The 20709-nt window shown below is 44.8% G+C and overlaps 1 long non-coding RNA gene across 1 annotated transcript in view; it reads right to left on the bottom strand.

Moving 5' to 3' along the window:
* Window positions 1-19353: 19353 nt before the first annotated feature.
* Window positions 19354-20709, bottom strand: part of LOC115076628 — a 231145-nt gene continuing 229789 nt past the window's right edge. The window contains exon 3 of the long non-coding RNA XR_003852818.1: window positions 19354-19446. This is a non-coding gene — a long non-coding RNA (uncharacterized LOC115076628). The remainder of the gene's footprint in view (window positions 19447-20709) is intronic.

Below are 20709 nucleotides of genomic sequence, written 5' to 3'. Positions count from 1 at the left end.
TTTTTTCTCTCTCTGTCTGACATACACCCTCTCCAACACACACCCCCACACACTCTCTTCTCTACACGCTCTCTCACACCCACACATCCATGCACTCTCATATACTCATACACATATGCTCTTTTATTTCTCTCCCCGAAATGTGGAGGCAGCAGCAGCACCTTTCTTCTTGGAACCCCCATGGCACTGGGAGGTCTCCTCTCTCTATGATGTGGAGCGGACACGGCTCCTCTATTCAGCCGCGTGATCTGGCCACTGCTGCTGCTGCTCCTGCTTCTCTCTTTTCGACTAAGCGGCCCAGCCTGCTGCTGCTCCTTTCCTCAGCTGGGAGGACTTTCCAGTGCTGTTCTTGCTTTTCAAAGTCAGGTGGGGCCCATACCTATTGCTCCTTCCAGCTGCGAAGATTGGGCCTCCTTCCCATCCGCATTGCCCCACCACGCACTTCCTCCTGCAGCCCCCACGGATGGGAAGGAGGAGGCCCAATTGCCATAGTCCTGCGGCTGCTGCCGGTGTTGGGAGCGTTGTTTCCACACATCTGAGCAGGGCCGGTGGAAGCAATTGGTGGCCACCACCCCCAAACCTGTGGTGATCTAGGCTTTGGAAGAATACTAACAAAACAGAGAAGTTAGGGCATCCCGATAGAGAAGTTGCAATAAATGCTCAAGTAGCCCAGGTGCCTTTAAGTAAAAAGCAGCTAGAGCTGAAGGATTCCAAATTACTCCTGTCAACTGATAAGCAGGTTGTTAATACAAACTAAAAACATTGATTTGTGCTATACAAATGCTAGAAGTCTAAAAAATATGATAGAAGACTTAGAGTGCATAGCACTGAATAAAAAGGTTTGATATAATTTGTGAAGGAGGATAACCAATGGGACACTCTGATATCAGGGCACAAATTATATCGCAATGATAGGATGGATCAAATTGATGGATGGGCAGCGCTATATGTTAAAGAGGGCATTGAGTCAAACAGAATAAAAGTTCTGCATAAAACAAAATGCAATGTTGAATCTTTATGGATAAAAATTCCCTATGAGATGGGGAACAGAACAGCAATGGCGGTGTACGATTGTCCACCTGGTCAGAATGAAACAGAGAGATGATGAAATGCTAACAGAACTTAGGGAAGCTAACAAAATCAGCAGCACAGTAATGTCTGGGTGAATGTCACATCAAGACATGCTAAGCCCAGATCAGATGTATTCCACGTATTAAAAAAAGGTGGAAGAAACATCAAATGATTGCCGGCATGGTTAAAAGGTGAGGTGAGAGAGGTTATTATAGCCATAAAAATTTAAAAAAAAATGGAAAAAGGAATTGAATGAAGAAAACACGAAACAACATAAGCACTGGTAAGTTAGATGCAAAGCATTTGATAATGAAGGCAAAGAGAGAATTTTAAAAGACAAATTGACAAACTAAAGAGGAGCAAATCACTTGGACCAGATGGTATCCATCCCAGAGTGCTGAAAGAACTGAAAATGAAATTAAAAATCACTAATAACAGGTCTGCAAGCTATCATTAAAATCAGTTACAGCACCTGAAGATTGGAAGGTGGCCAAAATAATTCCAGTTTTTAAAAAGAGTTCCGGGGTGATCCAGGAAACTAAAGACCAGTGAGCCTGACATCAATGCTGGGCAAAATGGTAGAAAGTATTATAAAGAACAAAATTACTGAACATAGAGATAATCATAGTTTAATGGGATAAAGCCAATATGGATTTAGCCAAGGGAAGTCTTGCCTCACCAATCTGCTACATTTCTTTGAAGGCATGAATAAACATGTTGGTAAAGGTGAGTCAATTGATTATAGTACATCTTATATATATATAAGTATATATATATATATATATATATATATATAGATATAGATATATAGTACCCATATATCTGTATCCAAGTTCTATCTACCTGTTCATTGTAAGACATGTACTTTTCACTGTTATTGTTTAGAATGTAAACCGAATTGATCAGTAATTCTGTTATTGGAAAGTCGGTATATAAAAGTGCTAAATAAATAAAATAAATAATCTTGATTTTCAGAAAGTGTTTGACAAAGTACCTCATAGGAGACTCCTGAGGAATTTAAAATTCATGGGATAGGAGGCAGTGTCCTATTTATGCATTGGGAACTGGTTAAAATACAGAAAACAGAGTAGGGCTAAATGGTCAATTTTCCCAATGGAGAAAAGTTTAATAGTGGAGTGCCCCAGGGATTTGTATTGAGATGATGCTTTTTAATATATTTATAAATGACCTGGAAATGGGAACAAGTGAGATGATCAAATTTGCAGATGACACAAAATTATTTAGTTGTTAAATCACAAGAAGAGGACCTTGCAAAACTGGGAGTCTGGGCATGCAAATGGCAGATGAAATTTAATGTGGACAAGTGCAGAGTGATGCACATAGGGAAGAAGAACCCAAATTATAGCTACAAAATGTAAGGTTCCACATTAGGAGTCACCATTCAGGGTGTTGATGATAATATGTTGAAATATTCTGTTAAGTGTGCAGCAGCAATCAAGAAAGGAAATAGAATGCTAGGGATTGTTAGGAAAGGTGAAACAGAAATGATCAGTGCCTCTGTATCGCTCCATGGTGTGACCGCATCTTTAATACTGTGTGCAATCAGGGCCAGTGCATGGGTACCAGGCACCCTAGGTGGACCCTACAGACTGGCACCTCCCTTGGAATATATGCATTTATAACAATATATTGTATTTGAAACACACACCGTGCAAGGCGAAACTGCTCCTGTCCTGTCATCAGCCAGGCCCTTTTGACTCTGCTACTGCTCCTTCGGGCCGATGCTGTGCCTCCTCAGTTTACCATTCTGGCCTGCGCAGTCCGACTGATTCTCTTGCTTCTGTGCTCTGCCTCCTTCCGGTCCTGCACTCCTTCGGAACGCACCAGCCCGGCTTCAGCTATTTTGTCTCCAGCCCTTTCTTCTAATCCAGCAGGGCCAATGTCAATCAGAGCCAGTGGGAGCACTGGGGGGGGGGGGGGGGGGACGACACAGCTTTATTCCTCACACCTCTGGTGCTCTAGGCGGCTGTCTACTCTTTCTAGGGCTTCCACCCTGGTCACCGCATCTCAAGAAAGATAGAGCAGAATTAGAAAAGGTACAGAGAAAGGCCACCAAAGTGGTAAAGCGCACGGAAGGGCTCCCCTATAAGGAAGGGCTGACGAGGTTAGGACTCCAGCTTGGAGACTGCTGAGGGGAGATATGATAGAGGTCTATAAAATAATGAGTGGAGTGGAACGAGTAAAAGTTAATCAGTTGTTTACTCTTTCAAAAAGTACAGAGACGAGGGGACTTACAATGAAGTTACTGGGTAATACATTAAAACAAACAGAAGTGCTTGGGAGGAGGACAAGATGGCTGCCAAGGAATGAACGGCTAACGCTGAGCTCCCGAGGTGAACTGTTTCCTTGCTTGATATTCCCTGAACTTTTCTCTTTTTCTTGGTTGTTATCATGCCCCATACAAAGCGTAAAGCAAGGATAAAGGATATCACCTCGACTCCAGCTTTGGCAACGCGGATAGAGGAAGTGTGTTTCCCGGACTGGTGCTGTCGACGCTGGAGGGAGGGGCCTTTGGGGGTGTCAGCGGAGAGCAGACGCTGAGCCCCCAGGCCATAGAAACATTGTTGAGCCCCGGCGCGCCAACCGCCCCAGCTCCTCCGTCGGAGGGGAGAGAATTCAAACCGACTACATCTGCTCTGCTGGAAGTAAAATCTTTTCCTTCACCGGAGGTAGGACCCCAGAGAGGGGATGTTTGTATTACATTGCCCTGGGTGAGCCTTGGAAATTCTGGCTCCAGGGGCCTACTCAGTGAAGAGATGCACCGAGCTGCCATGGGAGCTGATCCCCTGAAGGATGAGCGGGATGAAGGAGACCTACAGGTGATTTGTGAGGTCTCAAAAACCAGGTCTTCCAATTCGACTCTGGAGGAAATTTTAAAAGCAATTTCTTCAATGGAAAAAGCGATTGTTTCTTTAATAACCATGGTAAAAGAAAGTATCACTAAGAATCAAGCCCTAGAGGGAAGAGTTGGGAAAATTGAATCCTCAGTTGGTGAAGTGGAAAAGAAAACAACAGAAGTGGAAAAAATTCAAGTAAACTTGATAAAGTCTGAGAAAATTCAATCGGTGAAAATGGAAAATCTAGAGAATCAGTTAAGAAGAAATAATATAAGGATTCTTAATTTTCCCAAAATGCGGATGCTTGCACATCGAGAACTTTTTAGAAGTTATCTTCTTAACAAACTAAAATTCTCGGAATAAGATCTACCAAAGATTGAAAAGATATATTATTTTCCTCAACCTAGTGTCATTAGAAATTCTGCAGAACAGAAGGAGAATCAAGAAGCTACGGTTGATCTGACTGCTATTTTGGAACAATCCTGTGAGTTAGTAGTCAAAGGGAGAGCGACATTGTTTGTCCAACTTGCAACATCATCAGAAAGAGACTTAATTTTGAGAACATTCTTTCGAAATCAATCTTTAAAATTTTATGGGTATCCGATGAAAATCTTTCCAGATATCACCAAAATTACCCAAATTAAAAGGAAAAAATTTCTAGAAATGAGAGAAGAAACCCAGAGTAAGGGAGCTAAGTATAGTTTACAATTCCCATGTTTATGTACTATAATATATAGAAATTCAAGATATATATTTAGAGAACCAGATCAGCTAAGATCTTTCCTAGACTCCCACTCTAATGAACCTTTACGGGAGGGGTTGGCATAAACAAAGTAGAATGTAACACCAGTTAATTCCAAGGCATTTGATATATCTGCTTTATAAATTCCTGTTTTCTGCTTAAGTTACATCTTGCCCTCCTTATTTCCTATATATTGACACATATAGAATAGGTTTATATATTATCCTATTATGATTGTAAAAAGGTTCTCTTTTTTTTTTTCTGTAACCCTAACTATAATGTGAACTATTTCCGGACTGAAGTTCTGTATTTTTTTTTTTTTTTTTGAAAAATCAATAAATAGAAAAGAAAAAAAAAAACCACGAGTGCTTAACACTGAGTTTTAAATGTGTAAATACACTTTACCTTGTGTGAGTAGGCTTTTGAAAATTGCTATAATACATGCGATTGCATAATCCATAGGATTTACTTGCATAAATGCACTTTGTTCATGTAAATGGCTTTTTGAAAATTGCTACGATAGTATGTTGCATGTACTTTGAAAATTCATCTGTATGTGAGCTGAGTTAAAAAAAATAGTTTTGGACAAGTTCCTGGAAGAAAAGTCCATAAACCATTATTAAGAAGGACTTGGGGAAATCCACGACTTATCCCTGGAATAAGAAGCTTGGAATCTATCAAGCTTTTGGGATCCTGCCAGATACTTGTGACCTGGCTTGGCCGCTGTTGGAAACAAGATAGTGGGCTTGATTGACCTTTGGTCTGATCCAGTATGGCAGTTCTCATGTTCTTATGACCAAATCCAGTATATCTGGGTAAGTTTTTATCCAGATAAATCAGGGACGTACCAGGGTGTTTTGGACTGGAGCAAACATAGGATAACCTAGTTGGAGAACTCAGAATTACTTTAGTTATGCCGAGAGACACTCCTAAACATTTATTCGAGTAAACTTATCTGGATAACTTTGGGTTTGTCCAAGAATATTCTGCAGTGTAGCTGCACCTCTGAATAGCCAGTTTAAGTTACCCACCTAACCTACGTATACAGCTTGTGGCTGAATATGGACCTCTGTGGTACTATGTTCCTATGACTTTATACATTAGCTACAGTAAAGCTCTTGAGACCAAATAAGTCCCTTCTTCTGATGCAACCATGTATGGAAGAAAGGACCACAGAATTGCAACCATATCTCTTCGCCAGGGCTGGGAAGTCTGTTTTCTCAGACTTCGATACGAAGTTTATTATTCAGACTTTGACATACAGCCTACCTGGGCGCACACTGCAGAATACTGAAATCTCTTGCAAGTGTTGGAAAGCACCTGGATCTTCCTTAAGAAGACTGAAAGATGAAAACATTTTGGCTTCTGAAACAAAGAACTAAGGTTGACTTGTTTCTGATGTTTCTGCCGAACTTGAGTCAAAGGCATTGGAGAATGAAACCACCCAATAGCACTCGATGGTGAAGTGGTATAATGGGGTTTACGGTTGTCTCTTTGGTATAGGGAAGATATGATCATTTGATTGCTATTATAGTTATTTGATGCTGTTTTTAATGCTTTTATATTGGTGTAATTTTTTTATGTTTATTTTGATGTAATTTTTTTTATAAGTGTGGTAGCATGATTTAAGTGCCACTAGTAAAAGGCATGAAACAAATCTAAAATCTAAACTAACCTGAAAGGTGAAGAATCACCTTGGGATATGAATGAAAGCTTAGTAATTTCTCTGGGAAAGTAAAATGTCTGGGTATAGGCAGGGCAATAGAAGAGAAAATGACTTCTTCTTTTCACCAGGAATAAGACAGGCACATTTCAATGTGGTTCCCCTTTCTTGGACCACATAGGCTTGATGGATGATGAAGGGCATCTTTCCTGATAACAATTAACCAACGGTTCTGGGTCGTCTGGAGAAGCTGGCATCTGAGCTAGTCCGGAGACTTGGTTTACTGAAATCTAGAGATATAATGGGGGCAAAACCTCGACTGCCTCAAACTGCCCAGATGACCTGGATTCTAGCTGATAACTTTGCTCATCATGCTCAACCATCCAAATGGGTTCTCTACATTTTATTTTAGGATTAGAGCAGAATTTTGTGATGCAAACGTTGCTCTGCATTTAAAATTGATATATTAAAAAAAATCCTTTAAGTCTCCCATCATACCATGAACTTTGGGTCTGTTTAAAATTCTGATCTACATTTGCATCACAGAATTATGAACAAGAATAAGAATCTGCTGGCGAAGCCTTGGGTTGAGGCCATCCCCCCCTATCCGCCCCCCTCGACTGGCGATTGCTGCAATGCCAAATTTGGACCACCTCGATACTATTAACCCTCTGTTAGGCCTCTGCCTGCAGCCGGACTCCATAAACTGTTTTCGCACAGCCCCTTATTTGGTAGCTTAATAAGAGATGGTCTCGGACGAGAGAGAGGGGAGGGGACGGTTGCTTCCTTCTGCCAGGTTCATCCTTGTCTGCTAGAGATAAAGAAGCTGCCTCTGCACTCCCACCTGTCGCCATGGAAACCTGCGGGCCCGTCTGCAGATGTGGACGGGGAGAGCCCCTCCCGGCAAGCCCTGCGGCTGGAACCTCCAGCAAAGAATAAATCAGGAGGCTTCCCGCCTTCCCCTCCCCCTCCCCCACTCCCACGCCGGCCTTCAGACGATTTATGGCCGCCTGCGTCGGAGAACAGCATTTCTGGCCAGCTGACCACATGTTGGGATTACAGATGGGAGGGAGGGTCAAGGGGGGCTTCTCAGGAATAGGGGCGAAGAGAGGCAGCCTCTCCGAGAACTAGCGACCAAAAGGGAACCGTTTTTAAATTGGTTTTCTTTGTAATGTTATAGACCGCTTTCCCAAAACTGCTTAAAGCACGGTAGGAAAAAGACGTAAAATCATGAAGCGCTTACAAAGTAGAAACCCGTGTGGCAGGTGACGAGGGAAAGAAAGACCACAGTGCAAGTAACAGCCGTGGATTTTGTACTCAGCTTGAATTTCCAATAACTGTGCGTGCAAACGGCGCACCGTTCACATGCAGAACTTTACTCCCCATTTTGCTGAGGGGACTTAATATTCTACACATCAACTGAATTCAGCAGCACTGTTCCCGCCTATTATTTTGGGTTGCAGACCTGATAAAGTGCTGAGGCTTTAGTCCACTTGTATGCACGGATATAAAGGTCAACACATTTATTTTTAAAAAGTGATACCTTTTTATTGGGCTAACCCAAGCATTCGGGAGTTAAACACTTTTTACCTCAGGTTTTTGTGCGTCCTTCAAATTACATGTGCAGCTCTGCAATTAGAAGCACCTCGAAAATTTACGGCCTGTAGGCACACGCATTCCCTCAGACTTATAAAATCCACCTGCTCCAGCTTCTGAACAAGTCAGGGAAATGCTGCTTGGGTACCTGTGACCAATGGGCCCAGGTAATAAAAGTTTAGTTTGTCGGCGAAGACCTTTTGTGCACACTAAAATCTGCAGGCTAGGCAGTAAGGTGCGTGCTAAAACTGACCCCCAGCACATAAGCAGATAAGCACTGAAATATATGAGGCCTATGGTAAACATCATTGTATGTTCACCATACCTTATTAGGAAGGGAATGGTTACTAGAACGGAAAATGTCATAATGCCTCTGTATCGCTCCATTGTGAGACCGCACCTTGAGTACTGTGTGCAATTCTGGTCATCGCATCTCAAAAAAAGATATAGTTGCGATGGAGAAGGTACAGAGAAGGGCGACCAAAATGATAAAGGGGATGGAACAGCTTCCCTATGAGGAAAGGCTGAAGAGATTAGGGCTGTTCAGCTTGGAGAAGAGACGGCTGAGGGGGGATATGATAGAGGTCTTTAAGATCATGAGAGGTCTTGAACGAGTAGATGTGACTCGGTTATTTACACTTTCGAATAATAGAAGGACTAGGGGGCATTCCATGAAGTTAGCAAGTAGCACATTTAAGACTAATCAGAGAAAATTCTTTTTCACTCAACGCACAATAAAGCTCTGGAATTTGTTGCCAGAGGATGTGGTTAGTGCAGTTAGTGTAGCTGGGTTCAAAAAAGGTTTGGATAAGTTCTTGGAGGATAAGTCCATTAATGGCTATTAATCAATTTTACTTAGGGAATAGCCACTGCTATTAATTGCATCAGTGGCATGGGATCTTCTTAGTGTTTGGGTACTTGCCAGGTTCTTATGGCCTGGTTTGGCCTCTGTTGGAAACAGGATGCTGGGCTTGATGGACCCTTGGTCTGACCCAGCATGGCAATTTCTTATGTTCTTACCTGTGGGCTCAGTAAAGGGAAAAAATGTAACACCTGCCTCGGAGTACTGCGCACACTAAGGCTCTAAATCCCCAGAGCTAATCAGCCCTTTCACTTTTGTCTGGTTAGTACAAGGAAGCATCCCAGTGCACAGAATGTCTCCCCTCCTCACATGACAGAAAACCTGCCCAGCCCCAGCATCACCTGCACTTCCAGCTAGGTTTCTCCCCCCTCCTCCACCCCCAGTGCATTAGGAAACTCTTTATTGCCTGTTTTGAAATTTTTTTTTTAATTGGCCATTAAAAGTACATGACCATTAGCCACAGGGAGTGTAATTTTATAACCGTGCACAGTGGGGCAAAGTCTGCATGTATCTTTTACGCTCAGACTTTACCCTTAATTTTCAAAGCAAACTTATGCGAATAAGTGTAGTGGAGTCAAGTGCCCCAAGGATCTGACCTGGGACCAGTGCAGTTCAATTTATTCATTAATGATTTAGAAGACAGCAAGAGATTTGCAGAAGACACAGGCAGGTTGAAAGGAACTGCAGAAGGCTCTTGCGAGACAGTATCTAAATGGCAGATTAAATTTAACGTGGACTGAGGCAAAATGATGGATATAGGGAAAAAAAATTCTAATTTTAGAAGCATAATGATGGGTTCCGCATTAGGAATAACACTCAGAAAAAGGATCTAGGAGTCATTGTTAACAGAATGATGAAATTCTCATATAGGGAAAAATAACCCATGCTATAGTTACACAATGTTGGGTTCCATATTAGGTGCTACTACCCAAGAAAGAGATCTAGGTGTCATAGTGGATAACATTGAAATCGTCGGTTCAGTGTGCTGCGGCAGTCAAAAAAGCAAACAGAATGTTGGGAATTATTAGAAAGGGAATGGTGAATAAAACGGAAAATGTCATAATGCCTCTGTATCGTTCCATGGTGAGACTGCATCTTGAATACTGTGTACAATTCTGGTCACCGCATCTCAAAAAAGATATAATTGCGATGGAGAAGGTACAGAGAAGGGCTACCAAAATGATAAGGGGAATGGAACAGCTCCCCTATGAGGAAAGACTAAAGAGGTTAGGACTTTTCAGTTTGGAGAAGAGACGGCTGAGGGGGGATATGATAGAGGTGTTTAAAATCATAAGAGGTCTAGAACGGGTAGATGTGAATCGGTTATTTACTCTTTCGGATAATAGAAAAACTAGGGGGCACTCCATGAAGTTAGCATGTGGCACATTTAAAACTAATTGGAGAAAGTTCTTTTTTACTCAACGCACAAATTCTGGCCTAGATTGGCCACTGTTGGAAACAGGATGCTGGGCTTGATGGACCCTTGGTCTGACCCAGTATGGCATGTTCTTATGTTCTTATGTTCTATGTGGCGGCAGCCAGAAAAGCAAACAGAATGCTAGGGATTATTTGGAAAGGAATAGAGAATAAAATGGAAGACATCATGATGCCTCTGCACGGATCCATGGTGTGGTTGCACCTGGAGCATGATGTGCAATTCTGGTCACCCCCATCTCAAAAAGGATATAGTGGAGATAGAAAAGATTCAAAGAAATGCAACCAAAATGGTTAAGGGGTTAGAAGAGCTCCCTGAAGCAGAGAGGCTAAACAGATTAGGGCTCTCAGCTTGAAGAACAGAGAGGGGGGAAATAATTAAGTTAAATAGGGAATGGTTAGTTACCCTTTCAAACAGCACTAGGAGACACTCTTTAAGGCTAACAGGGAGCAGATTTAACAACAATTGGAGAAAGTATGGTTTTTTTTCTCAATGCACAATCAAGCTGTGGAATTCATTGCCAGAAGATGTGATCAAGGCAACAAGCATAGCTGGGTTTAAAAACAGTTTGGACAAGTTCATGGAAGAAAAGTCCATAAATAGTTATTAATCCCATGCTTTTTTGAATTCCGTTTACCATTTTGACCTCCATCACCTTTTCCGAGAGTTGATTCCATGAAGAATTGTCTCCTGATTCTAGCCCTCTGGAGCTTCATACTATATAACCTCTTGTTCTCTGAAAAAACAGATTTGCTTCTTGCTCCTGATTTATATCTTTGAGGTATTTAAATGTCTCTATCATATTAGCCATGCTTTTCATGCATTTTTCTTCTTTATCGCTACGTCCTCTTTTCCAGTATCAAACCTTTTATTGATGGGGATACCTGTGCATCTTCCTCCATATTTGTACAGTTCCTGTCAGGCTGTGTATTTGTCTCCATGTAAGATGCCTCTCTGGGTTTGGGTGTGTCTCCGTGTTACTGCATTTCTGGCTGTAAGATGACATGCACGATTGGTGGTAAGGTTGATGGCCCTGGTTGCGTCTGTGCCTGGAGGTTTCATCACCCGACAATGGCTTTCGAGGGCCGGGATTACTACAACTCATTTATTATGGAGACAGTTGCCTATTGGCCATTTGCCACCGGTGCAAAAGTGTGTGTGTGGGGGGGGTCTTATAACCCTCCACCCATAACTCTGCACTCCAGAGCAGCAGGGTCGGTAACATCTGTATCTCTCTAGCCCCACAATTTGCCTCGAGTTTGTTCAGACATTCTTGCCTCGATTTTTCTGGCCAAATAGCTGACACCGTTTATGTATCTTTCTTCCTTTCCCGATGTTTCGTCCAGATCTCTGATCCCATTCCCATGGAAGCGATCGTGTCCTTTGACAGGCGCGCACAGCATCGCTAACACTGCACAGAGTACGCGGTGTTTCCTGTCCATCATCATGGCTTTGGCAGAGAGAAGACATGCTCATTGCCATAAGCTGCGCTGACCCTTGGGGGCTGTGAATGACAAATTTGTTTTGACAAGTAAAGTGAGTGAGCGTGACCTGGAAGTCATGGCAGAGGTATGCAAGTATACACAAACCGAGCAAAGCACCAGCACCTCCTAATGTCTCCTAGTTCACCATTTAAAAATCGAAAAACGAAAAGCAGCACATTTACTTTTAATTAACAGCTTTCAGATAATTCTGTCCTTTCGCCTTCCACTTGGCCTCTCACCTTACTCTCAACAGGGACTCAAATGCAACCTCTCTCATTACCCCCCACCTTGCATGAAGGAGTCATTATACACCAGCCTCTCTCCTTACTCCATCCCATCTGGCTTTCGTCAGGGCATTATTCTGCATACTCTCCTTATACATTCCTCATCAAGTTCTCATCGGGGAGCAAATATGCATGGCCTCTGCGTATTACCCTTTCATCAGGAAACCATCATGTACAATCTCCTCTCTTAGTCGCTCTACTGTGCCAATGTTTACAATATCTGCAGATACGTACACAAACGCAAACCCTGCCTAAACATACAGCCTAACCCAGGTAAAGCTCGACCATATGTGTACAGTCACGTTCAACCTAACCATACAGGCTATCATGCATAGCCTGACCACACGTGCATTGTCGCACGCAGCCTGACGAAGCACAATGCTGTCGCATATAGCCTGAAAGAGATGCACGATAACCTGCTTGCTGCACATTACCCCTGCCCCCTTGGGAATCAACACCCACCTCTTCTAGCCCGCAGCCAGGATGTAAGCACAACAATCACATTGCCCCTATTATGAAACAATTTCGTTGGCTATCTGAAAGGTTTTGAGCCAAGTCTAAGATCATGCCGCTTGCATAGAAAGTTTTTTTCGGTTAGGGATGCACTCATTTAAAAGATTCCCTGAGATATCGTCCTTCAAGGGTCTTAAGATCTGTAACTGATGCTCTCTTGGTGGTTCCAAATGTTCGGCAGGCTAGATGATCTAGAACAAGAAACAGAGCATTTTCCTGCACATTGCTTATATGCTTTGCAAATATTATACTCTGCTCCGCTGTCAGGTCTATGCTAAGATGGTTTAGTTCTTTGCATATACACCGTGGATTATTATAGTTGTATTGATTTTCTGTGTTTTTGTTTTTTAATTAATTTATGGTCATTTTGTTTTTAGCTCTGTTACTGATGTAAGGGCACCCAAAATTTGCCCCTTATTAGAGGAGTTGCCTTTAACTCTTATGGCCACAGAGGTCTCGACAGACCCTACCCTACTAGTGAGGTCAGTGTAGGTTTGGAGTATATTAGGAGGCCTAACGCTCCCCATAGGAGGGAGCCTTAGTTTTGAGACAGATTCAGAGGGAAAAGGTGCACCAGAGGAGAATGCTGGGGGTTCCTGAGAGGGAGTCTTCTAAGCACAGGATGAAGGCACAGCTACTGGGGTCTTTCCCTTCATAGGGACAGTACCAGGAGTGGGACCCCCTCACTACCAAAGAGGGTCTGGAAAAGAAGAATTCCTGTCCAGTGAAGGGGACTGAGACCCGCGGTCCGGGTGCTTAGTACTCACAGGGAGGGGAAGGGTCCTGGGGTTCAGCAGGGGACCTGAAGAAAAGAGGCTACCAGGAAGCAGAGGTGTTTGAAATTCCTCCTGTCTTGGAAGACAATGTGGCGAAGCGTTCACTGAGAGGATTTTAGCCCTTAGTGGGTTGTTTTTTGGAAAAAAAAAAAGCGGCCCAGCTGAGGAAGGTGTCCCGAGGAGCTCCTGGTTGGGTTCAGCCAGAGGCTCTCTGGAATGGGAGAAGCTGCCGAGAGGAAGTAGCTGGAAAGACCCAAGGGATGAGAGCTGCGGTCCCTGCAGAGCTGACCTGCTTTGGGAATGCAGAGTGTTTCAGCTGAAAGTGTCAGGTTTTTGGGTTTTTTTCATGTGTGGTTTTGGATTTTTTTTTTTTTTTTATTGCTCTTGGGTGCACTTAGAGTATCACTATTTTGCGCTTTCGTCTCACTTGCCACCAGTAAAGAACTTTTACTTTCAACAACAGCTTTGGAGTCTGTCTGGTGGTTTTCTTTTTATTTAGCAATTTACATGCGCAAATCGGGAGATTTTCTAACATGCGCACGGCAATAAAATGACCAGTTTTACCAATCAGTCTACCAGTTTGCCCGGTCCATCTGCAGGTCTCATCGATACCCTTTTAGCTCTTCAGCCTGAAGTCCCCCCATCTCACCCAGGCCTTCCACCCAGCCACTATTTCGCTGTTAAGGTATTTACGATCACTTACTCCAGATATTGCGCAGGAGTAAATATGTGCCAGTAGGCTGACAAATTTACATGCATAAATCGCTTATAAAATAGCAACTTACTTGTGTAAATGTTGGTCCCGCCCTGAAATGCCCTTAGACCGCCACATTTTTACGCGCGCACATTTGCTCATGGACTTTGACTTATGCGCGTGTGTTGAGGCTTCTATAATAGCATATATTCGTGTTTATGCTATTTTTACATGCGTAATTGCTGATTTTTACATGCGCAACTGTTGAAAATTCACCTTTCAGTGTATGGCTACATTTCTGAATCACACATGTTGTGGATTTTTTGAGCCAGACGTTTCCTCCTGCACCTTTGGGCATCAAGGTCAATCGGACCCAGGGCTGGGATCTTGCCAGGATTCACAACTACCCAGGGATTTTTCCCCTATTGTAAATCCCCCTCTCACTTAATCCAGGGGTAGCCAACTCCGGTCCTCGAGAGCCACAAACAGACCTGGTTTTCAGGATATCCACAGTGAATAAGCATGAGAGAGATTTGCATACAACAGAGGCAAGCACATGCAAATCTCTCTCATGCATATTCATTGTGGATATCCTGAAAATCCGCCCTGTTTGTGGCTCTCGAGGACCGCAGTTGGCCACCCCGACCCAGTCCAATTACCACAGCAGTAGTCCTCAGCCGGTGGCCACACACCAGAGCTCCTTCCAGAACTTAGATACTAAGCCCTCTGGGGATAGGAAAATACCTACGGTACCTGAATGTAATCCACTTTGAAGCGCTGAAAAAAGTGCAAAAAGCGGCATATAAATCTAAATAAATAAATAAATAGCCCTGCAATGATAAGTCCTGAAGTTCAGTCACTAGATGTCGCCAACGTAGGAATGGCTCAGACTCCCTTCCTCTTAGGGACTACAAACACTGCCTCTCCCTGACCGATCCCCGGTGAGCAGAGAACCATACCCAGGGTCCTCTGCATGCTATTCTAAGGGACAGCATTCCTAGTAGTGGGTGCAAGCTTTTCTTTTACCAATGCTACTTTTGTAATGCCAATAAGTGGAAAGATGCATTGCCCCTCTTTCTCCTCACAGGCAGTAAGAAAAATCAACAGCTTTGCTCTCATTTTTACAGCAGAGGCAAGTGAAGGGAAACAAGGGGTGAGAGACAGGTTGGGATAAAAAATTTGCATCCTTACTTCTAAATACGATTTAAAAAAAACCCTTTTTATGTTAAAATCTTTCTGCATCAGGGGCTGGGGACCACGCCTGCTGGGTTTATTATTACAACCCAGCAAGGAGGCAGTAATCTCCTCTGGCTTCTGCCCAAACTCATCTCCTGGGGAAGGGGAGAGAGAGACGAGCCCCTTGGATGCTTCCTGTGCCTCCAGCACAGAGAGAGGGAGAGCGAAAAAAAGGGATGAAGAGCAGGGAGAGGGAACAGGAGAAGGTGGGAGGCGAGCAAACAGTGAGGAGAAAGGAAGGGGAGGGTGATGAAGGATGAAGAAAGAAAGGACAAGAGAGTGGCAAAACGGCGAGAGAGAGCGAGGGAAAAGAGCAATGTTTTCTCTCCACTAAAGCTGAGCTGGGAATTCACGAGGTCCTAAAAACCAAGTTTTACACTGGAACTGTGTGGCTACATCTAGCAGAGAGGGGGGAAATGGGCCCTCACCCTTCAGATTATCCCCAGTCCAGCTTGTGTATGGGGGGGGGGGGTAGGAGGAAAGGTCCCTTCTGGTCTGTGAGTCCTGGGTCAGCCGGGGCACCAAGGGGGGGGGGGCAGGTAGTGCTTTGGGAAAGATCTGAAGGAGGCTTTCAGCTAGAATTAGAAACCATTTGCCTTCTCTAGCTGAGAAGCTGGAATGGACGGGGGAAGTGGCCGACGTGCGTGCTGTGCTGTTGGAAGGTCCGGTAATTGGGGCCCTTCTTCTCCTGCCAGGCTGGGCCCGAGCCATGGGCCAGCACCGGGCCATACAATTCACCAGGTATCCTAAGAGAGGCACTCGCCTAACAGCGAACAGAAGAGCTTCAGTGCAAGCGAGGAAGCAGATGGCCAGCAAACACAGCGGAGCCATGAGATTATTCACCTGTTTTTATTTTTACCTCTTCTGGATTTTGTCATCATTTACTTATTTTTATTTACTTATTTATTTATTTTGGTGAAAGTTAAGGCAGATAGAAAGGTTACCCAATTGGTAATGCTGCTGTACCAGAACGTAATCTGCTTCGAAAGGGCCGACCAGCCGTGAAAGGTGGAATAGAAATCAAAAACTAATTTATGCACAGAAGAGGTGCAGCAGTGCAAGCATCACCCCCCCCCCCCCCCACACACACACACACACACACACTCCCAGACCCAGCATGGGACAGGGACAGCACAGACAGCAGCAATAAGGAGCTTTCCTCACACACACACACTGCTCCCACCACCGCAGGCTTCCTTCACACACACACACACACACACACACACTCCCAGCTCCAGCATGGGACAGGGACAGCACAGGCAGCAGCAATAAGGAGCTTCCCTCTCACGTACACACTGCTCCCACCACCGCAGGCTTCCTTCACACACACACACACACACACACTCCCAGCCCCAGCATGGGACAGGGACAGCACAGACAGCAGCAGTAAGGAGCTTCCCTCACACACACACACACACACACACACTGTTCCCACCACCGCAGGCTTCCTTCACACACACACACACACACACACACAATCCCAGCCCCAGCATGGGACAGGGACAGCACACACACACACACACACACACACTCCCAGCCCCAGCATGGGACAGGGACAGCACACACACACACACACACTCCCAGCCCCAGCATGGGACAGGGACAGCACACACACACATACACACACTCCCAGCCCCAGCATGGGACAGGGACAGCACACACACACACACTCCCAGCCCCAGCATGGGGCAGGGACAGCACACACACACACACACACTCCCAGCCCCAGCATGGGGCAAGGACAGCACAGACAGGAGCAATACGGAGCTTCCCTCTCACACGCACACTGCTCCCACCACCGCAGGCTTCCTTCACACACACACAAAGAAACCTTTGCAGCTAGCACTGAAGGACATTTGTCCATAGGGGCTACCTTTAAGAAGGCAATTGTGGGAGGTTAGGGAGCAACATATGGGGAAGGAGTGGGGGAGTCTATTGAGGTTATAAAGAATTCAGCTGGGGTGGGGGGAATAATTTGATTCCCTTACTTCACATGTTTGGGGAGGAAATGGGAAAACCCGTGAACTGATTTTGTATTTTGGCTTGGTGCGCCTAAGAGCAAATGTACGCCAATTATTTGTTTGCAATATTCGATGTAAAAAAGAAAAGTTGAAACACAGAAGTGAATTTTCAGTTTTCCTGCAGAGGTTGCAGGCCTGTGGCTTCTAAGTTTGCTCCCCCCCCCGTCACAGAGGCCGAACAATTTTCAGGGGCCCGTTTTAACCCACGGAAAACATTTTGGAAAAAACAAGAGCGGGTAAAAGTCCTGTAGTGCCTTTTCGCTCAGCACAGCTGTTTCTGTGGAAACGTTCACCCTTCCAAAAGCTGAGGGGAATGAAAGCTTTGAACCCAAGAGGCACCGTTTTTAAAATTATGCAAAGGAAACTGCCCCGCCTTCATTTTGCCCAGTCCTTAAATCTGGCCCTCAGAGCCAGGGAGCAACCTCTGCTCTCGGTATCTCCAAATTTGCCGGAGTTTCCAATTCATTGTAAGGAACCACCAACCCCCCTTGCCTTTTCTGTTGAAAGAAGGCTTCCCTTTCAGTCTGCCCTCAGCGTGTTCTCTGGCTTTGGCATCCTAGACATTTGTATTCAGTTATTAAGCAGTCAGGTGTGAATGGAGCCTGGTTAATCATATATTCTAGCGCAGCAGGAGGATGAGTGAGGCATGGAGATTAGCGGGGAGAGGGGGAGAAGGATTTACTGACAGATTTACAGCTCTCCCTGGTTACAGCGAAACCAAGGTGCCTGGAAACTCATCCCTCATCACGTCAGGGAGTGCGCACGCTGACGGAGCGCTAGGCTCATGGGAAGCAGCCAGGACTGAGGAGGGCTGGGGCTGCGGCCGCAGAGGCAGCTAAAACCACCAACCAGGCTCAGCTAACAGTGCCGGAGTTCAGCTGGACTGAAGTTAAGTCTGAACAGGCGCAACGTACGTGGATCTGCGCGTGGCAAGAAGCAAGCGCCAGGAAAGACGCACGCATTATAGGGGGCACACGTCACGCTGTCTGCCCTGCTGCAAATGCCGCGGGTACTTTTCGCTTGCAGACCTTGCACCAATTTTAAAAAGGGACGTACGCGTGCCCGTTCCCTTTGCAATTTGGTCGTGGGTACAAAGTGCCTGCAGGCTCTGCGCTTGCTTTTTCGCACAAGTAGAATTTTCTTGGAAAGTAAACTCGCACAAGATTGGAAAAAAAATCCAATCTATGTTCAGTATTCTTCCGTCCCACCCAAAACCCATCCACAGGAATGCCTCGTCCAAAGGCAGCGAAAAGCGCACATGTTGGAGAACACCCCACATACCATTCCATGTAAAGGCTTTCGCCTATCTGTTCTAAGTTAACTGTAAACCGATACGATGTGCAAATGGTTGTTGGTATATAAAAATGTCCAAATAAATAAAATAAATACCTTTAGTAAAATTGAGGGGGTGGGGGGAGATTTTCCGACAGGCCAGTTTCCGCACACCACAGCAGGATGAAGTAGCCATTACGCATGGGTGACGTCATCTGTTGGCGCAGACAGGGACCCTGCTCTGAGAGCTAAGTAAAGATTTTATGGAGCCACCTCCTAACCCTTCACTCTCTTCAAGAACTTAAGTTTCAGCGAGGCAGTTAACTCTCCAGGGTGGGCATTAATTATGGCTAATTCATCCTGCTCTCTACAGAGAACCCTTTTTACAGGTAAGCAAACTTGCTTTCTCCATTGACAAGCAGGCATGAGTTAACATAATGCGTGAGGAGTCCCAAGCTGAGGGTTGCAGTACAGAGCAACTACCAAAACAAGTAACCCGGACTCTGTCAGAGGGGAGTGGACTACTGGGTGAAAAGGCTGCGCAAAACTGCTTGTCCAAATTTACTGTCCCTTCGAGACATGAAGGTGAGAATTGATGACCAAGTAGCAGCTTTGCAAATGTTTTCAATGGAAGTGGCTCTTAGATGAGCCACTAAAGCCACTATGGCTCTCACTTGATGTCCCCCCCTCCCCCCCCCGCACCTAACAGTGAACCATACAGTCCACTAGCCAGTTAGACAGTTCTTTTGGCAATTGCTTGCCCTAATCTATTGGGATCAAAGGATACGAACATCTAAGAAGCTTGACGATAAGGTTGAGTCCTTCTCAAGTAATATGCAGGGCTCTCTTGCAGTCCAAGGAGTGAAGAGCTCTTGCTCCTCTGTGTGCAAGTGGTTTCGGAAAGAAAATAGGGAGCACAATAGTCTGGTCATTACCACCCTGTAATGAAAGAACCGCAGGTATGGTAAATACAAAAGCAGAGCCTGTAATTTGCTTACTCTTCATGCCAAACTGATAGTTACAAGAAACACTTTCCAGGTAAGAAAATTCAAGTCCACTTAACATGAAAAGTTAAAAAGGAGGTTTCATGAGTTAAGCAAGGACCATGTTAAGGTCACAAAGCAGTGGACGTTTATTGCCAGAAGCTTGGAATGCCACAAACCTTAAGCCTAACAGCTGAAAGGAGATCAGAGTTCCTTCCCCCTGCTGCTGCTATGGTGCAATGGCACTTAGATTAACTGAAGAGAGGCTTAGCCCTTAGCTCTCCTGTGTGATGAGAGTCAGAGAGCTCCCCAATGAAACTGGAGGCTGAGCTAATAGACAAGATATGGATACATACTTGACATGGCCGTGCCAGTGCTATGACATTCAATATCTCCTTGTCCTGAATGATCTTCTGGACAGTTGTGGCAATGAGAGGAATTAGCAGATATGCATAGAGTAGATCAGTGCTCCAATTTAGCACAAAAGCACAGGGAACTGAACTGAAGTTGCTTGGAATTATGGAACAGAACCTCTCAGCTTTTTTTGTTGTCCTCTGAGGTGAGCAGGTCAATCATCGTCAATCCCCAAAGACTGACAAGCCCACGCCTCCCTGCGTGTTCACGTATGCCCTCTGTGAGGAAGCCCTTTGAAACTGGTTCTGAGCCAGTCATCACAATGACTATCTCCAGACAACCTATCTTGCAGGAGTCCAAAATATTCTGGCAGACAGCCTAAGCAGAGTGCTGCAACCTCATAAGTGGTCCTTGGAATAAAGGGATGCAGATGAGTTGTTCAGTCTTTGAGGATTGCCAGTTATTGACCTGTTTGCCTCAGGGGACAACAAAATAATTGTCATAGAGGTGTCAGTAGGCAGGATCACTTGATGCGCTAGGATACATGGTGAGAGGCCCAGCTTGAGAATCTCCAGATTTGTCCACCACTGAACGAAGATGCCTTTATCGTCAGGTCCCAAAGATTTAATGGAATAATGGTTGAGAGGGCTAATCCTACTAGCTTCAAAGGGCCCACTGAAGGCCCCATGTGCATAGGAGCCAAAGGAACTACATGCACCACTGCAGCCATATGTCCCAGAAGAACCAGGGCCGATCTCACTGGTGTTCAGTCCCACTGCAGAAAAGAGCTTACTAGACCTATCAATAACACTGGGCAACAAATTTTCACAAAAGTCATGTTACGGAAATGAAATTAGTCAATTCT

Source organism: Rhinatrema bivittatum, chromosome 15 (genome assembly GCF_901001135.1).
Source record: "Rhinatrema bivittatum chromosome 15, aRhiBiv1.1, whole genome shotgun sequence".
Classification (NCBI taxonomy): domain Eukaryota; kingdom Metazoa; phylum Chordata; class Amphibia; order Gymnophiona; family Rhinatrematidae; genus Rhinatrema; species Rhinatrema bivittatum.
This window is presented reverse-complemented; position numbering and strand designations above follow the sequence as displayed.